This window comes from Artibeus jamaicensis, unplaced genomic scaffold (assembly GCF_021234435.1).
Source record: "Artibeus jamaicensis isolate MK-2021 breed Jamaican fruit bat unplaced genomic scaffold, CSHL_Jam_final contig_2170, whole genome shotgun sequence".
Taxonomy (NCBI): domain Eukaryota; kingdom Metazoa; phylum Chordata; class Mammalia; order Chiroptera; family Phyllostomidae; genus Artibeus; species Artibeus jamaicensis.
Window position 1 is genome coordinate 4,460,582 of NW_026521445.1, and position 18,278 is coordinate 4,478,859.

The window sequence follows — 18,278 nt, forward strand, 5'->3', positions numbered from 1 at the left end:
CACACACTTCTTTTTCTAATGCATATTTATTGTCTATTTTAAGCACCTGAAACATCTTTTGAAGTAACTTGGATATAAATACTCCTACAAAGCAATATCTCTTCCACAAAACTGATGACTTTATTTATTTATCTTTTCTTTCTTTATTTTTTTTAAGATTTTATTTATCTCTAGAGGGGAAGGGAAGGAGAAAAGGGGAGAAACATCAATGTATGACTGCCTCTCAAGCATCCCCCTCTGGGAACTGGCCCAAAACCCAGGCACGTGCCCTGACCAAGAATTGAACCACAATCCTATAGTTCACAGGCTCAGGTCCAATCCACTGAGCCACACCAGCCAGGGCAAGACTGCTGACTTTAAATGAACCAACATAAGGAAAGCTTTAGACTCCAAGCACTGGGAGTTATTTTTGTCATGTATCTTTATTCTGTTCAAGTAATTTATGCTTCATGTCAGTTACACAGATAGAGACAAGACTAGGGGAAATTGCTGAACTGTTTAGACATTGCCTTTGTTCCACAACCTACCTCATTAGCTAATTATATTGTCAAACACTTATTGAATACCTCCTCTGCATCAGCCCTTGGGCTGGGCTACAATGCTCGGCCCTGTTTCATGAAAGTTTACCTTAGGGTCATTCTATCTACCAAGGCGAGAAATAAATGAAGACATCTTCAGAATGATTTTCTGGTACAAGGACTGAAACAAATAAGCTTTTCTGGTTAACCTTTAGATAATTCAATTAACTTCTATCACCAGAACAGGAGAGGATTAAGCACCAGCAATCTGTGTGTGGGGGGGGGGATGGGAAGGGCGCTGGAAGCTTGTTTGAAACCAAGTTTGCACAGGAAGTACACTGTCTGCTCAGATTGTAAGGCTATTTGGGGTGGCTAGAGGTGGCTATTGGAAATTATGGGATAACCAAATCATTGTCTTCTAACCACTCCTTGCAGCTACTGATCCCAGCTGACTGAAGCATAATCGTATTTCATTGATCAGACTTTGGATACCTCGGGCTTCAGAATCCACTAAGATTGACAAAAGAACGTTTCAAAGGGAGGAAGCAGCGGTGGTCTGCTGTGCTCACTTGTTTATCGATATATTTTCCAACCGCCCTGTCTTCTTCCCTCAGTGGGAGATGTGGGGAGCACCTAACTGTCCCGGCTGATGTCCATGGCAGGCTGAGAGACAGATGATTTCCCTCTTCTTTTTTGGGAGGGGTAAAGGATTTTTTTTTCTTCAGCCTTGAACAAAAGAGGAAAATGTAGTTAGAATGCCCAGTTAAAAATCTGTAAACTGGCAATATGGAAACATATATTTACCTACCTTGCAGAGACATCATGGCGTCAAAACCAGAGGAGTGTGCTGTGCAAATAACAAAGGATGTAATTTCATAGTTTCCCAATGGCCTTTCTTGTTTTATTACCACCCACCCACTCCTGACACATTGAGGGAAGAAAGGCTAGTTTATATTTATCCTTCTCAGTTTTGCTGAATGAACAAATTTCACCGAAGGAAAGCAAAACTAGACAGTTCTGGTTTAATTGCACAATTGGATATTAATATACTGCTTTTGAAGGTAAGTGCTCTGTGACCTCAGCATGAATCAGCTGTCAGAGAAGGAGATGTGTAATGCCTGCCACTCGCTGTATGTGGTGCGGTTGTAGTGTGGTGAGGGCCTGGCTTCCTGCTCACGTGACATGTGTACCACAGAGCAGCTGGATTAGCAAGAATGTGTGAACTTGAACTTCTCCCTCTTTCTCTTTCCTAAATTCTGCTCAGGGAGCTAGGTTTCGTGGTGATGCAGTCCTACTATTTGAAGGCTCGGAATGATAACTATGCTCCTAATCACAGCTAAACTTTACTGTGCCCCGATCACGGGCCAGACTCCCAGGTAAATGCTTCTCGTTCTCATCTTTGGAGTCCTCCACCACATGATGGAGTCCATTTTATCATCTTACTGTTTTTCTCGTCTTGCAGATGTGGGACCTGAGCAGAGAGCCCTTCGGTCACTTGCCTGAGATCACACAGTGGAGGGTTAGACCTAAGCGTGCCTGGCTCAGGAGAGATCTCAGAAACCAAGAACTGAGGTTTTAGGGCCCTTCACTTAACACGCCCCCTCGCAAGGCCCTGCGCCTAATTTTGTATTTGTGATTTTCTATTCTTTTTCTTAAAGTGGCCCCAAACTGTCTCAGCTATAGTCCCCACAAAAGGTGGAGCCATCCCCAGCTTGACTTCAGAGTCCTCATTCTTAATCTCCAAACCCCAGTTTTTAACCGATTATAAGTTAACTGAATGTCAAGGATGATCTTCTTTCCAACACAAAGCAGGTGCGTGATTTCAACTCAGAGTGTGAATGAAAGCATGGATGACTCAATAAACATCCTACCTGAAAACTGCTGGGGATTGATCGCTGCTCTTGGTTGAAAACCACAGATATATTACAAAGTCAGGAAGCCAGAGTGCCCTGGGAACCCTTAAAATAAAAACTGACTTGGGGCACAGAGTTGCAGCAGAGCTGTAAGAGAGTGACAGGAAGGGTAGATTCTTCTCTGTGTCCCTTTACTGTTGGCAAATTGTGGAGAATGCCCCATTGGTGAATTTGCAGTGACTTCCTCTTTGCAGGCACTTTCATAAGAGACACCTCATTTCACTCCGCGTATCCAATTAAAAGGGAGACAAACAAATTAAAAGGAAGTCCCTGAGGTGGTGGAGACTAGTGTGCCTAAGTGGATAAACAACATAATTGAATCCCGACCCCGCTGAAAGCAAGTGCTCAGGGCTGCCTTTGAACAGGTAGTTCTAGTTCTGCAAGAGTTTGCTGGTGTCATTTCAAGGAAAGGCTAGGAGGAAATGTGTTCGAAACAAGAGATTTTGTAAGACACACAGATGGTGAGGATTGATACACATTGGAAGTGACCATTGAAGGAGGCTGGAAAGTGTATGTATGTTTCTTATGCTTAATCTTGTCTCCCAGTAAGGAGCCGGGGGAGTTCTGGAGGTCTCTTCCAACCTGGAAATTCCAGCATCCTAATGGGATGCATTCTCTCCATGATTCATGCTGAGCTATGTGTCAGAGTGAGGACATTCCAAAGAGGGTGGAATGCCCTTGAGAACAATGAGTGGTGGTTCCCAGGATTACTTATGCTTTTCTGGTGACCTGACTGTCCGTCCTCTGCCCACTAGTTTCATGCAGGTGCACTCACCTGACTCAGAGGAATTTGTCCCATCTGGATTTGGGTGCCTTGTGTACAAAAGAAATGACTTGGTATTACATTCATTAAGGCTACAGGTACTTGCTCTTGTCTGGAACAGTGGAACAATGAGCAAAATCACAAATTGTCTGTCAGATAGTGGGGCTGCTTGGAGTCTAGTTTTAGGAACTTACTGCCTTGGTAAGAGGTATAAGAACTTAAAATCATTGGCTTTCTACACAAGTCAATCAACAACTTCAGTCGATATCCTAATGGGATACAAATAAGGAGGAAGAAGAGAAAGAGAAAACTCGAAGAGGGGTAAGGTGATGAGGCAGTCCCTTTCCCTGTCATACATAAACGCACATTACAAGTGCTCAGATATATGTGAGGTCATCAAAAGGGTGACCCACAAATCCGGCTCCTACATATTTATCCAAGTGAAATGAGGACATGTATGCACACAAAACCCAAATACTTATAGCAGCTTTATTCACCACTCACACATCCCTCTGCTGGGTAATGGATTAACAGACTGAGGTACAGACACACAGGGGAACACTGCCCAGCAACCAGAAGGGAGGAATATTGTGATGCATGTGACAACATGGATGGATCACACGGACACTGCGCTGAGTGCAGTCAGGCTACAGATGACACACTGTAAGATTCCATTTACATAATGTTCTGGAAAAGGCCAATTGCCAGGGTCAGAAAAGAGCTCAGGAATTAAAGGAGAGGGGAAAGGGCCTGCTTTACTCATCTTCTCTCAGCTGCTGACCCCAAGGGCAAGCCCCGAACAAACTCCTGTGTGGGAACCTGAGGAACTCAGCCTCATAGCCTTCATACATAAAGGACTTTTGCGAATCCACAGGAAAATAGAAAAATGGGCAAACCACAGAAACAGCCAGTTTTCACATACACCATAATTAAAATTACCCATACCCTTGGTCACAGCAAGTTCACTTCTAGAGACGTATCACATTTGAATCTCACAAGGGCTGCTCACGGGAGCCCTGTGTATAAGAGTCAAAGACTGGAAACTATTTTCACGCTCACCAATTAAACAGTGTGATTCTACGTACTTATTAGAAGAGTTTAGAGGTTTATAAACATGAAACAGTGTTCAACATTTAAATATATTTCTTAAAACACATTCTGTAAAATAGATCATACAATACATAATACGCAAAATGGGAAAGCAGTCTGCAAGGTTATAGAAAACATTTTAGTAGTTAATTTTTTTAGGATTATGAGGGAAGGTTATTTTCTTCCTCATACTTTGTTGTATTTTCTGAAATATTTTTATACAAGTATTACTTATATAACTAGAAGAAAATGAAAGGATTTCAGTTTTAAAGGATTTTATTGGCTAAGGCTTTAGTATGAAAGTCAAGCCTGTTTTTATTTTCTTATCTCCAATTGATTCAATGAAAGCAAAATAATCAACTTCAAGATTAACGTTAACAGAGATGTATCAACAAAATCTTAGTTTATGGCTGTGCTGTTCATGTTAATCCATGACAGTCACAAAGTACCTGTGCTGGCCACCTGTGGTTCCTGTGGCTTCAGGATCTAGTGCCTTTTTTCAGGTAAGGGGTCCTGGTTTGCCTCTGGGGAGCCATCCCTCCTCCTGAAGCCGTACAGCTCCGGTAAGACTCACCCTCCAGCGCCTGGGGAGGAGCACAGAAGCCCTCCGCACCTCCAGCTCTCTGGCCACAAGGGCATTCAGGAAGTGCACTCGTCGTCCCAAGTCAATCCAGTGAGAATCCGCTGCAGGACTTGCTGCAGCTATTGGGGAAGCAGTGCTCACTTTCAATCCAACGTGGGTTGCTAAGCTAGTCAAAGATAAGCTTGGAGAAATCCGGCCGAGCCTAAAGCCAACACAGAGCAAGGCAGAGAGAGAGAGAGAGAGAGGAAGAGAAAAACATTCCTGAAGACAATGTCAGTGCCTTTTGATTGCGCCGTGGCCAAAGATTAATACCCAACACTTCGGTTACATGGCCGAGTAAGGTCTGTTTTTGCTTAAACATGTTTGAGTTGGGCATCCTTTGCATCTCAAAGGACATTACAGTGTTATACACATCCTAATATACCTCCATGGGAAGCTTTTCAGCTGTTCAGTCTTTCAGTCACCCAATTAAAACGTACTGAGCGCTGTCTTTGTTCAGGCTGCCAGAACAAAACACCAGAGACTGAAGGGCTTAAACCACAGACACTTATTTCTCACACTTCTGGAGGCTGGGAAGTCTCAGATCAAGGTGCTGGCAAGACTGGTTTCATTCTGAGGCCTCTCCCCTTGGCTTGCAGGTGACTGCCCTTTCGCCGTCTGTTCCTGGGCCCTCTTCTCTGTGCATGCTGAGACGGAGATGGCCAGCTCTCTTCTTGTAAAGGCACTTACCCCATCACGAAGCCTCACCTTCGTGACTTCATGGACCCTAATGACCTCCAGAAGGCCCTCTCTCCAAATGCCATTGCAGTGAGGGTTAGGGCTTCAACATATACTTTGGGGGGAGGGGCAGGGGACACAGACATTCAGCCCCAAACAAGCACCTGGGACCCACGATGTGTCAGGAAGTACACGCATCCTAGGAATACAGGGGAAAAGACACAAGAAGGGTGTACTTGGTGGGAACTCACCCCAGAGAGCAGTCCTTGTGAGGGCCAGGCTCTCTTCTCAGGAACCTTCCCAGCTGCTTTGAGTAGAAGGTGGGCCATCATTCTCTCCTCTTTGGCCGGTCCTGTGGGGGAAGGTACACCTGACTTCTCTTAGACGCTCTCTGGCATTCTTTTGTTGGAATTTTCCATTTGTCAAGTCAAAGAGGTTGCCACTGCCCCACCTAAGAGACCTGGGCTGGGCAGTCAGGACCAGCTCTGCTCCTGGTAGAGAAGCAAAGGCTCCTTGCCCCGGCGCCCTGCCTCTTGTACTCTTGTCTTGTTGCCTGGACTTCCTGCTCCACGTGGTATAGTGAGACCCAGGACTTCCCATGTGGACTTATGGAAAAATGATGAAGGGAAAAGCTGCCTCATGCCTAAGTCAAGGGGGTTCTGCATGAGCTCCATCCAGCCTAGACCTTGGGCTCCACATCGGAGGTTGGGGCCCATGTCCCACGAGCCACAGCCTTTGCTGTCACCCATGTTCCCCTGAGCAGGAGATCCATCCCCTCAAGGACCTCACGGAGAGGGGCTGTGGCCAGAGGACAGGGGCCGGGCTTTCCTGGGCTCCCTGGCCAAATGCTGCCTTGCTCTCCCCAGCATTCTCAGCTCACGGATGTGTATAAGACCTTCTAGGGAAAGCGCTCAGAATGACAAGCGAGTTGTGAGTGTAACACTTCTCAGCATCTCCTGCTCAGCCAGACGGTTCTGTTGGAGGCCATCTCGGAGAATGTCTGAGGCTGCAGATCGCATCTCCAGAGGGGAAAAGAAGCGTCCTCAGCAGATGCCATCTGAATAATGGTAACTGGTGAGGTCACGCCTGGTAATTATAGAATTATCTTAATTATTCATTACCGTATGCAAGGCTTGAGAGTACTGGCGTTTTCATTATACAATGTAAACGCTCCGTACGGAGCCCGAAGACCGCCCAGAGAAACCGCACTAGCGGGCAGTGAGCCTGGCCACGCTTTGAGACCCAGTGCCCTCATCCGGGTTCAGTGATAAACTGTGGATTTTATGGGGCTACCTACTGATTTTTTTCCTTTCCTCTCAATCCTGGAGAATCACACAATTTGCAACCTCTGGGTCCCGCGGTCGTTTTTCAAGCATGTGAATCAGAATCTCCCTGGGAGCTTTGTAAACTTCACCTGTCCAGCCCCCACCTCTGGAGACACGGATTCAGGGGTCCGGGAGGGGCTCCCACATCTGAATAACCACTGACTGATCTCTAAATTAGCAGATGGGGAACTGAAACCCAGAAAGAGAAAGCAATTTATCTAAGGTGACAGTGACCATTGTTGAAGAGCCAGGACTGTCACCCAGGTCCCCTGACTTTGGACTGGTGCTCTTTTTACCAGGAGAAGTGTACAGAATGGCTCTTCTTACCCAAACTGCCTAGTCATCTTCACGGTCCCAAGGGTCCACCTGAAGCACGGCGTGTGGCTCCAGACTGTGCCGGGGAGTGCAGCTCAGTGATTTATATCACAGCCGAACAAACATTTGGGTAACAGCTGTCAGACATATCTGTCCTCCATTTGCAAACAGGTCCGCTGTCCTTCATATGCCACTGTAGAGACGAGACAGGGACATGTGTGTTGTGCGTCTCCCTGTTTTCTGTACGTGCATGCTTAATGCCCTGTGGTTTGTGTCTGCGGTCTCTTGCTCACAAAACCTGGCTCTCAAAGTCACGGTTCGCCCAAAGCCTTTGTAGAAGAAGTCCCCTTTTATGCTGTTGCTTCCGAGAGCTGCTGTCCTTTCCTAGTCCTTTCTCTCGAAGCCACTGAGTTTGAATGTGGGCATTTTCATTGGGTCTAGGAGACACAGCCCACAATATTAGTTAAGCATGCTCAGCATCGTGTGTAAGTTTAACTCATGCCGTAGTTAGAAAGCACTTCAGGGTGTTGGGGAAAAGAAATGTAAGCTGCCTTAGAACTCCATTTTGGAAAAAGAAGCCCCCCCTTATTCACAGCACTACTAAAAGAACATTAAAATGCACTCCTCCTGCAGGAAAACATCCTTCAGATACTCTGGAAAACTCCTACCCAACCTCCCCACTTCAGGAGCTTAGTCACACACCATCACCAACCACCGCAGAAGCACTGCCTTACTTAGCAGCAATCTGGCAACGTTGAGTTGTACAGCTACCTGGACGCTTGGACTTGTCACCCATTACAACCACCTGTGTTTTCCAGCTGAGACCAAGTGATTAAAGCCCAGCCAAGGTGACCTGCCTGGAGTTCAGAGTACAACCAGAGCAGAAGGGAACACTGCTGGGTTTCTGGAATCAAAGGACACTAGAGCTGGAAGGGATTCCAAGAGGTCATTTGGTTCACTTGCTGCACTGCAGGTGAATAATGAAACCGTCCAAGACTAATGACTGGGGGCAAAGGCTTCATAATGCCTCCAACCTACTGGTTCAAGTTTGTACTTCCTTACAGTTCTTCCTTATGTCTAACTAAACTCTCTCTTGCTGTTACTCTTTCTACCTTCCCACCTCGTGTTTCATGGAGAGAACAGTGTTCCTCTCCTGCGAGGCCTCACTTGTTCTGTTGAAGGGTCGGCTCCAGGGAAATCTTGAAAGGCCCACTCAGACAGGCTCTGTGGGGAGCCTGTCAGCGAGCAGAGGAAGACCGTTCTGTATTTTGGCTCTTTTCTGCCCTGCCTGCCTGTCAGACAATCGTGCTTCCCTCACCCATCATCTCGAGGGGCTGTTTTTTCCTGGAGACGTCCGACAGACCAATCAATGAAATGCAAACACAGGCATACGGAAGGTGTTGCGGGTTTCGTTCCAGACCACTGCAATAAAGCGAGTATCACAATAAAGCGAGCCTCGTGAATGTCTGGCCTCCCAGTGCATATAAAAATTATGCTTACACGGTACTCTAGTAAGTGTGCAATAGCATGATGTCTAAAATACAATGTACATACTTTAATTTAAAAATACTTTATTGCTGAAAAATGCCAACCATCCACTGAGCCCGTTGGAAAAATGAGCCCACAGACTTGCTCGAGGCAGAGTTGCCGCAAACCTTGAATTTGTTAAAACAGAAATGGTATATCTGCAGAGCACAGTCAAGCCAAGGGCAATGAAGCGAGGCATGCCCATACAGAAGCTACGGAGCGGCAGCATCCATGACCATAGGAACCTGCAGGCTGAAGGCTCTCAGGTTAGGCTGATGGAAGGGCTTTTTCTGATTCTGAGGGCTGTTTACTAAAGTAAAATCTGATTCAGAGGGAGGCTATGGTAGTCCTTCCCAGGAGGACTTAGGGCTGGGGGACAGCCCTATTATAGGGGTGATCCCCCTTACTTCCTAGTGAAAGAAGAAAGATGGAGAAACTTTTCTGGGACTTGTCCCACCTTTGTAGTGGCTCTTCCCCAGGTCTGAAAAGAAGCCCCAGTGCTAAAAGATCAGTGCGCATGCGGGAACTCGTAAGCAAACTGCAACCCAGAGAGATTCCTTTTGAATTTGGCTCCCACCCCTGCATTAAACCAGCGTGGACAAGCCTAAAACGAGACGGTTCTTATACGGCTCCCCGGGCAAATTTCTGAGAGCTAACAACTGACATTTTCTTCCTGATACTTTCCCACCCTACCTGCTCCTTTAATTAGACTGCGCAATGAATGGGAGGAGATGCAGAGTTCTAAGATTATCTCTGCACTTAAGATTTTATTGCTTTAAGTCCCCTTTGGGGTAAACTATCCACAGGTATTTGCATCAGTGGCTCTTGAGTCACTATCCATCAAGAAATGCTTCAACTGGGGGAAAATTTTTATCTTAAGCCAGTTCTTCCTTAAGGTGAAAAAGATATTGCGAACTCTAGGTAGAAGAGCTTTAAAGGAAAATATATGACAAATCTACAGCCTATTCTTTACAGTGACACTTTCCACCAGTCTCTCCCGTTACCAACAACCCTTGTCCATCCGGTAGGGAGCACTGACTGAGTCCAGCTGCAGGCCAGGCAGTGTGGGGTTTACCCCAAAGTGTAAGGTGCAGTCTCTTCCCTTAATGAGCGTCCAGACCAATGCGGCTACAAGACGAACACAGGTTAATGCAAGGAAATTCACACTCAGGGGCTGAATGGTGCTGGCATTTTAGGTGATTAAAGTAATCAGGAAGCTTTTATTTAAGGGTGCCCCGCCTGAGCTGGCTTTTCAGAAAGGGCAGATTTGGAAGAAGCAGAGTAAATGAGAAACAAATGGGGGAGGGGAGTAGAAAGCAAATTCTGGAAACTGCAACTAGCATTTCAAAACTTTTAATTATAGAAAAAGGTACAGAAGCCCCTCCTCTCCTCTGAATTTTATCAATGAATAGCCAATTTTGCTCCGTCCACCCCCCACATATGCACTTTCCCACCCCATCCTGGATTATTTTGAAGCAACTCCCACTCATCATATCATTCCATCTGCAAATAGTTCAGTGTTTTACTAGCACTTTGAGGTAAGCAGGCTCAAGTTATACAGGTCAAAGCGTGTTTCAAAAAATAGCTCACAACCTAAGATCTTGGCACAATAAAAACATCCCCTAAAGTTGCAGCCAGTGGTACGTTCATCTTCAGGTCTATTTTGTTCAACAAAATCCCAGCGTGTCAGAAGAATCCCCCCTTCTTTTGAAAAGGAGGAAGTTGAAATAAAATACATATGTTTAGAAATACATACACATTGCTCTAATACTTGGACTTTAACAGAGGGTTGGAAGCCTATGGACACTTGTTCCTGTGCATCTGCTGCTTGTTACTTAAGTATTCTTCTTTCTTCTATTTTCAACTTAGATCAGAGGGATATTTCAGGAAGACATGCCTTTCCTGAACCAAAGTCCAACCAAAGGGTCCATTGGAATCTGAGGGTGGTGGGATAGCCTGGGGCCAGGAGGAAAAGTGCAGATTGGAAGGGGCGAGGGCAGCGGGAGCAGGGGGTGGGTGCGCAGGGCGCAGAGACTCTCAGGGCTCCTGCTGGATGTGAAACTGAGGGGGAGGTGAAGAATAAAAGTGGAGCATGTTAATCTTGGAATGAAGATGAGTCATACACAAAATGAGATGCTCTCCCACTGACGCTTTGAATAATACCCCTCAACTGGGCAAAGAAGTGGAGTAAATGTTGCTCTTGATCGCGGTAGAGATACCCAGTGGCATCTGTCGTATAGAGTGTGTAGTTGAAGACTAGACACCCTTCCTAGCCCTTCCACTCCTCCGGGGTGACCTGGAGCCAGAGAGCTAATCTCTCAGGGCACAGACTTCTCATCTTCAGCAAAAGGGGAGCAGGGCTACGAGGATCTGTGGATCCCTGCAAACTTACAATCAACAATTCAGTGAACTGAAATACATTGGAAAAGGGCTTGGGATCATTTGAGTGGAGAGCCTGTGTTGAGGAGGAATGAGAGATAAGTTCGCACAGACAAGTTCAAGTCACTCTCAGGATACCTTGCACACCTAGATAAAATGTGCCTTATACTGTGGGTAATGGGTGGCCACTGAGGATTATGCACAAGAACGCCACGTGAGCACTGATGGATAAGAACATGGACCAGAAAGCGCCGTGTTAAATCGGCTGGAGGAGGGCGGGAGTGGGAGACCTGTGAGAAGTGCCCAGTAACTGCTGTGAGAGATATGTAGGCCTGGACCGGAGGTCAGGCCACAGGAACACAGGGAAACTGACCAGTTCCTCCTCCTTCTCGTCCCAGCGCGTGCAGCCAGATGCTTTCCCATTAGACGTAGCTCTTCCACCTTCCTAGGGTCCCTACCAGGTGACAACCATCTCCACTTGCCCTGATTTAGCACACACTGGTTCTTCCATTAGAACATTGCTCTGGAATTTGAGGGCAGCTGGACAGCACCTAGCAATGCAGTCCCCATAGTTTTGCCTGTGGTTACTTTTAAGACACTGGCACGATGGCACTGAATAATGTCCCTCTTGAGATTAGGAGATTGTCAACTCCGACCTATGATGGAATAAGCCTAAAGCCAATTAAAGCATAATGTCCATAAGAAGGACTCGTGAGAAAGGTCTGTAGACGCAGCCACGACGAAGCTAGGTCTTCGCTCTCTTCCTCCAGAGCCAGCACACAGGCAGAGGGAAGCATCTCACCTCCCATCCACTCTTCTTGGTGACCACTGCTGCGCCTGGTGCAACCTGAATATTCAACAGCTCTTATTCATTTCCAGCCTCTTAGGCTTTTTGAGAAGATTTGATCAGTGATGCCTGATGGGAAAGACATTTCCTGTTGGAAAATGAAAGAACTGAATGCAAGAGACCCCCATTCATACTCTGAGTCCTCAGCCCAACCTATTATTCAGACTTCAGAAGCCACGAGTAAATGCCAGTCAGAGTAACCACATGTTTCCAAAAGCTGTAAAGTAATTATTTTTATCTGACGCAGTGAAAGCAGAAACTAGAATGCTTGCTTATTCACTCCTGGAGTTTGATTAATTTTAAGAAGTGCTTTCCTACCAGGATAAGATATTTGATTTCATTTAAAAATTTTAATATACAAGTGATAGTGTTCATTACAACATAAAATTCAAATGTGGCAGATGAATATAAAATAAAAAGTAAAATTAAAACTTTTTTTAAGTTTGAGGATACTTTTTTGATGGGAATATCTTAACCCCATATAATAACCCCCTTCCAGGGTTAAAAAAACAAGAAGTTTCTAACACCTTGGTCCTCAGAGTGTGGTCTGGGGGCCACCAACATGGCAATCCCTCAGGGGCTTATTGGAAATGCAGAATCCCAGCCTTCACTGCAGACCCTACTGAACCAGAACCTACATTGGAACAAGACACCCCAGGTGAGGGGGCAGTATTTTCACTAATTTAGTTCTTTGGAAGGCATCCCGGTTGTTAAAGAAATTGCAAGTAAGAAATGAATAGAAGCTGTAGGCAGGAAAATTAAGCTAATTCGTTCTACAGACTTATGTGTGAACAGAACCCAATTTTGGAACAGACCACTAGGGAATCAGACGTTGGAGTGACCTGTTAAAGAGGTGTCACTCACAAGTAGGCCACCTCCCCTTAGTCCTTATAGTAATTACAAATTAATAAGAAAATCATAGAACCAGAATCCTTTATAACTGAGATGAACAACAGAATTTATAAGTAGTGCATGTGAGGTCTCACCCTTGGTTTGTTGCCCCAAAACTTGGATGTGAAGTTAAAAATAAAAATGTTCCTGGTGCACCTAGGTCCTCACCAGCCATGGTGCCTTGAGTACGTTTCTTCATTTCTTGGGGTCTCAGCCCACCACCTGCAGAATCCACCTTGCAAACGTCACTGGATCATCACGCACCTTCAATAAGGGATATGGAAGGACTTTGAAAAGTGCATTAGAACCTAGAATGCTATCATGGCAGATTTCAAGAGTGGGCATCCAATTAATTGTATCTCGTGTGCAGTAACGCCCCAGCAAAAGAGTGGTGGTAGCCTGCTTGCGCTAAAGAAAAAGGTGAACTAATTGAGGAGGAGATGTCACGGTGTCTAGACTCCGGAAGGAAAGGGTCTTCATGACAATCAGAGGATTCTCAGGTTCCAGTACAGATAGGTAACCATGGGTGTCCAATAAGGATCTGTTGAATGAATGCATGAATTGCTAATCTCCAGAAAGAAAATGAACATCCATTCATTGAACAAATATTTTCTGAGCCAGGCTGGCTAGAGATACAATAGGGAGCAAAAGCACACACGGCCTTTCTCCACATGGAGCTTCCACTCCGCTCAAATACACATACGGGTGAATGTAAATCGCATCACTGCTCTGTGCCATAAAAGATGAGGGCGAGGACCCAAGAGAACTTGTACCAGAGCGGTTTAACCTGGTCAGAGGGATTAGAGAAGACTTCCCTGAGGAAATGGTCCTTGGGCTGAAAGCTGAAGAGTGAGCAAGAACTACAGTGGCCAAGAGGGGTGGGAAGAGTGTCCCAGGCAGAGGGAACGGTGAGAGCACAGCCTCTCGGCAGGAGGGAGCATGTGTGTGCGTGGTGGTCGGCAAGGCCAGTGCTGTTAGGTGGAGAGACAGGATGAGGCTGGGGACCATGGCGAGCTGTGTGCACTTGAGTTTGGTTCTTCTTCTCAGAGTGCTGTGGGATCGCAGCTGTAATGGTGGTGGTGGTGAAGGATGTGTATTTCGAAATGACCGGATCTGGGTTTTGAAAAGACCACTCTGGCAGGAAAAAGGATTATAACTCAGGAATGGGGGGGGCAGAGCCTATATGTGGAGACAGGCAGGAGACTTTTACAGTCTAGCAGAGAGGAAATGCTCCCCTCTACAGATCCAGCTTCATGAGGGTCTCCTTCTCCTCCCTCCCTGCCACCTTCCTTCCGAGAGGCCCTGCCCAGCAAGAGGGAGGCAGGGAGGCTCTGTGCAATGAGCTCTCTCCTCTAGACAGAGAAAGTGAACCAACTGGGAATCTGGCCAGCAAATTAGTCCATTTTGAGTCCATGTGAATCAGTTCCTCCCAAGTGAAATGATAAAAATGCAGTTCCTGAATCTGCACGTTGAAAAGTCAGCCCCGGATTCAGGTTGACACCACGTACAGGTGGCCTGAAAGCCCCCCCTGAGAGTATCACCCAGGCAGCATCCTCCCCTTGACTCACATCTAAACTCCAGTTAAGACACTGTATCTTACGCTCCTCAGTGAAAAGGTGTGGAAAGTGAGGCCTAGAGAGATTTAATAACTTGTCCAAAGTCACACGGTAACTTTTAAGGATCGCTTCCCCAAACCTTCTAAAACGAATTAGGTGTGTGGCACTTTCAAAATGCTGTCCGGGTCAGCATCATCTTTATGTACATGTGATGGACAGAGTCACAGAAACATGCTTGGAAATGGAACTTCATTATTTTACAACTTCAGTACTTTGTCCTTTTATTACAATCTCCAGCCTCCAGAGTAGAAGGGCTAAACAATGGGCATTCAGTCTACACCTTACAACTGACATTCAGCTTGAACCTTCCAATTGGCCACCTGAGCCTTCAACAATTTCTTGTATTTATGGAACACTGCACCCCAGAAATTCACAAATGCTGTTAATGAGCCTTTCGGTATAGGTGTCGGTGCCTTTATTGCTAGATGACCTGGAGAAGGTAAATCCAGTTTTCAGTCTTTGAGAGAAATGAGTTTTCCTTGGCCGGTCACCCTCACCTGCCATTCTTTAGCTTAACCAACAAACACAAAAAGCCGAGTGATCGTCCCAGGCCTCTGGGTACACATTCTGCTCCCTGCTCTGTTCCTGTTTTCCCTTTGCTTCCTTGTGGGCTTTCCTGTTCTGACCCTTTTATAGGATTTCCCTTATACCTCTGAGCCCTTTTATGATATTTCTGGGTTTTATTACTGCATTGTTACTTGTTTATTCTTTGTTCTCCTGCTTGTTCCCTCAGGAAGCAGCTTAAAATTCAAACCTTGGCCCTGGTACTGTTGCCAGAGATTTTAGTGTATATTTGTAATCATTATTTAAGTGCATTCCAAAATAAAACAGATCTGATTTTCCCATCGTTTTTTGTTTTAAGGTGGAACATTGGAAGGTGGTGATTTACTGTCAACCACCCCAATCCAGGGCAACCTGGGTTTCACATGGTTTTCTTCCTCGGTCTCTCCATGGCACAGCTTCAGGCACGTGTACTTTTTGATAACCAAGACTCAGAGGTGGGTCTGCGTTCAGCAGCTTTTTATAAGAATCCTTAAACCCACGTTTTGGACTGATAACCCGCAGGCTAGCTTTTGGAGCCTCGGAGCTCCAGGTTGGAGAAGCTAGGCACAGAGAGCTGGGAGAGGTTCTGCTCAGAGAGCTCTGAGACGGCAGGGTTTGTGTTAAACATTTGACTTTCTCTCAAACTGGCAGTCTCTTTCCAAAGCGAGCATTGTTGTCTCATCCTTAAAGTATGCTGAGTTCAGTCGGTTTGGGTAGCAAACAAATGATCAGGAGAGGTCTCATGAATTAGGAAGAAAAGCCAAGCTTGGTTGACTCCACCAGGGGCCACAGTCTTCAGGGGTGCTGGTGACTCACCACTGTACAGTCTCCCTAACCCACTCCTGGCTGAGTTGACACTGCGTTGGGAAAACCAGATGTGATAGGACCAATCAGAATCAAGCTACCAAAGTATTATTTTCCACACAATGCTAGGAAAAAAAACAAGTGTATTTGACTGTTTTGCCATTAGGTAAATAATATTACTGTTTATGAAGTATGTGACTGTAACTTTTTACAACCTGGAAAATGTACTTCCCACCCCCCACTCCCCACCCATGGCTATGATGGAATAAAGCACATTGTCTGGGAAATGGCTTACAAGAGAAAAAAAGTGCTTGCACAAACTAGTTCTCATAGGTGACTGCTGAGTTGAATTGAACCTACCAGCCTGTTTTTATAGGGGCCTAGCATCTCCCGATTCAGGCTGCTTAGTTACTGAAGGGACAGCTTCCCTGTTTGCTGAGTATCCCCACCTTCTACATCTCCCCATTGCTTCCTCTTTGGCATTAAATTCTCAGATTTGAAGGAATCCATTTTTTTTAATCTAAAAAGAGACACAGCAGGTCCCAGTGGGAGGCAAAATGGTCTTCCAACAGCCTCCTGACAATTTCCATAAGATATCTTGACCCATAAGTGGATCCCCAACTTCTGAATAGGAAGTTTGGTTGAAAGGTTTGAAGCTGTGTTCCCACATATGTTCAGACTGTCCACTCCTGTCCATAAGGAGAGGACATTATGAACGTCCCCAAACTCTACTTCTCAGCACTATCATCCAGACTTCACTTCAAATTCAGCACATTAAAAAGGGGCTCAGGAAGGGCTAGTTGCCCTTAAACTCAGTTCCTTGTCTCTGCGCCCTTTCCCAGCTTCCTCACCTGCTTAAGGCAGTATCTTCCTTGTCAGGCTAAAAACATTGGACTATCTTTGTTAAATTATCCTAAGGGTCTACCCTCCCACTACCCAATTAATCATCAAATCATAGCTATTCTTCCTTTATAATGTTTTGGAAACTACCCTCCCTTCTTTCCCATTCCTGCAGGATAGCAATAGAAGGTAAGTTCTCTAGTCTGGGGGGCAGATCAAAAACACATTACAAGTGAAAAACATTACAGAAATATTAAAAAATGCAAAATAGTACAGCTTCAAACACGCTTAGATGCCCATCCTGGGGCACTAGCACTGCATTGGTCTTGTGACATCCAGAGCAGCTGGGGGCCCTTCCTTCAGTTCAGGGGCTGTGGTGAGGCCTTCAGGTCCAGCTCAGGCTACTGAGATGCCAGTCACCCCTCCCCCCGCCCCCCCCCCACTTGGGCTCAGGAAACCTTCGTTTCCAGGTTAACCAATCTCTAGAGCACGGCACATACACACCTTATCTAAAATAGTGTTGCCTTAATTTATTAAGAGTATTTCATGGTAATTTTAGAATTTTATGTTCATATTTTACCTCCACCTGGACAGAAGCTCATTTTTCTGTATTCTTACTGCCCCTCCTCTTCCCCATAGCAACCAACACAGGGTTCCGCTGTTTGTGGACTATAAATAAAATGTTGTTAAATCATAGAGCCTTAGAATTTAAGAGTCGGAAGGGATCTTATGCGTCCCTCTTGTTTAATCTTTACAGACGAAGAAACGAGTCTAGACAGATTGGTCGACTTACCCAAATTCACACAGCCGACAAGTGGGGAAGGACCAGAACCCCGGTTTCTCCCGCTTGGAAGTCCCTGCCCTAAACTGTCCTTAGATAATAAGTGACAAATATCTGATTTTACACACGGTCTCCTAGAAATGACGAGAATATGGGTCATTTGCTTTACTGAAACACAAGGGTTTGGTCTCAGGACCGCCCTGAAGTGCTAACTCCTCAGATCGGTGTTGGGCAGAGCCACAAGTTACGTGCGGCACTTGTTTATGAGTCTGTCGCCTAATCTAGGTTCTTTTGACAGGAAGGCGTACACCAAGGCCTGGCACACAACAGGGTCTCTCCCGACCCCTCCCAGGCTGCAGTCCTCCTCACAGTGGCCGAGCGGCCCGCCCCACGTGGACACAGCTCCCAGGATCAAAGTCTGTTTGCTACCGGTCCCCTGCAGGTGTGCGGTGGGCTGCGAAGACCCGCTGGGTTAGAGTGGAGGCCCCGCTAAATAAAATACGGGAACTCCGTCTGCCCCTCCCCCCCTGCTGCACGCGGCCCGCGCCCCCGACCCTCCCCCACGACGCCCGCCGCTGCACCCGGCCGCGGCCCCCCAGCCCACGCCCGGCTCGGAGGGAAAGGCCCCGCCCCCATCTGTTGAAGCCGCGGTACCGCCCCCTACCGCTCCGCCGAGACTTCATCCAATAGCGAACACGGATGGGCGGGATGAGGCGGCTGTCGTGAAGGAGTTCTGGCGAATGGGTAAACGTGCCGGGCCCGATGGGCGGTGCGTCGAAGCCTTGTCACACTCAGGTCCGTGTGAAAACGGGGGTTCCGAGTGCAAA

The 18,278-nt window shown here is 46.4% G+C and overlaps 1 long non-coding RNA gene across 1 annotated transcript; it reads right to left on the reverse strand.

Annotated features, from left to right (window-relative positions):
- Positions 1-201: 201 nt before the first annotated feature.
- LOC119043072 (uncharacterized) lies at positions 202-6,469 on the reverse strand. Its single transcript, XR_005081347.2, has 3 exons — positions 5,835-6,469; positions 4,858-5,068; positions 202-1,244 (listed from the first exon to the last, which is right to left on the reverse strand). It is a non-coding gene; the product is annotated as an uncharacterized LOC119043072 (long non-coding RNA).
- Positions 6,470-18,278: the final 11,809 nt, after the last annotated feature.